This window comes from Meleagris gallopavo, chromosome 10, assembly GCF_000146605.3.
Source record: "Meleagris gallopavo isolate NT-WF06-2002-E0010 breed Aviagen turkey brand Nicholas breeding stock chromosome 10, Turkey_5.1, whole genome shotgun sequence".
Taxonomy (NCBI): Eukaryota; Metazoa; Chordata; class Aves; order Galliformes; family Phasianidae; genus Meleagris; species Meleagris gallopavo.
In genome coordinates, this window is record NC_015020.2 from 13,440,574 (window position 1) to 13,442,207 (window position 1,634).

A 1,634-nucleotide genomic window follows, 5' to 3' on the forward strand; every position below is an offset into this window, starting at 1 on the left:
GGCTGTGGAGGAGGCGGCTTCCCTGCAGGGCGGTGCTCGGAGGGTTCGGTGCTTTCCAGACGTGATTCCTGCTCGGTTCGAACGCCCCCACCCCTCCCAGTTTAAGCTTTCCTTCCCGTTTCTCTTTTATCTGCTCACAAGGGATAACCTGAATCCGCCGTAGCCCCGTGCGCTGTGCTGGCGGCCGGGCGTGCTGTGACTGGAAGAGCAGACAGCTGGGGCTGTCCCGGCCAGAGCAAGCGGGGCAAACCCCACGCCTGTTTGATCCTCCTTAACTAGAAGTGGCCATTTTTAGCGGCCCCAGGGCCAGCATAGCCGCAGGTGTTGGGCCTTGGGCTCGTTGCCCTGTACTGTGACTCAGTCCTTTCTTGTTGCTGGCTGACTTTGGCAGAAGCCTCACCAAGCAAGGTGAGCTGAGCCCCAGCCTTTGGGGCCCCTCGTGGTCCTTCGCCAGCTCTCAGGTTTGGCCAGTGAAGGTTCAGGTTGGATATTAGGAACAAGTACTTCTCCAAAAGAGCAGTGATGCAGTGGCACAGCTGCCCAGGGAGGCGGTGGGTCACTGTCCCTGGAGGTGTTACAGAACCATGGAGATGTGGCACCGAGGGATGTGGTTAGTGGGCAGTACTGGAGGCAGGTTGGACTCGATGGTCTTAGAGGTCTTTTCCAGCCTGAATGGTTCTATAACTCCCAGGGATATCTGAATAGCCTCATATCCTCTTTCCAGTGGTGGTCCATAACAGATGCATTACAAGAACACGAATCCCTCCTAACCGATGGGGTGAGGAGCCCCACAGCTCAGCTATGTGTGGTGTTAAAAAAACACAAGCCAAATTTTGGGGTTTGAACCTGTCACCTGTTAGTTTCATTCAGCCTCCCCACTTCCCTATGAGTGAGGCTGCGGGGCTGCTCTGACTCAGCAAGCACGAGCGCTGGGGATGGGAACACGATGCAGTGAGCACTCTGAGGGGATGTGATGGAGCTGGTGACGATGGCTCTGCCCTTGGCAAGATGTGGCCATTGCTGCTCGTACTGAACTCTCTGGGTGCTTTGTTTTCCAGAAGTAGCATCAAGTCAGAGGAAGCTGTGACTCAGAGGCCGATGAATCACTCCTGCTCCAGATTACACGGCTTTTTTCCTCCTCCTGGGCCTCCAACACGGACTGAGGAGCTCACAGAGACATTGGTGAGAAATCTTTTAAAGCTGGAACGAGACCTGAACATTTGGGAAACACTGCAGTGACTGGTGGTGAAAACACTGCTGTAACACATCGGTGCTCCACGAGCAGGGCTCTGTGTCCCACCGGACCCATGGGATCTGCCAGCACATGGCCTATTTTTAACCCAAAACACGCAGTCCCCCAGGATGTTGTGTTTTCAACCCACATCCGTGCACCCTCACCCCCCTCAGAGCCTCACTGCAGCAAAATTCCCCATTTTCCCCCCTCCAGCACAGAGCAGAGCTGTTGCTCACGGGCACACCTTCCCCTCTGCTCTGTTTGCACACTGTGGCCCAGCTCAAAGTAAGCAATGGAAAACTCTGCTCGCAGGGAAACATTCCTCTCATTTTTCCCCGATGCTTCTGCCTTTTCCCTCCTTCTCCCCCTCCCAGCAAAAAGAAAGGAGAAAAAGAAAAAA

The 1,634-nt window shown here is 54.8% G+C and overlaps 1 long non-coding RNA gene across 1 annotated transcript; it reads left to right on the plus strand.

Annotated features, from left to right (window-relative positions):
• Nucleotides 1–6: 6 nt before the first annotated feature.
• LOC109369264 lies at nucleotides 7–1,634 on the plus strand. The gene is made up of 2 exons (XR_002118111.1): nucleotides 7–408; nucleotides 1,059–1,634. It is a non-coding gene; the product is annotated as an uncharacterized LOC109369264 (long non-coding RNA).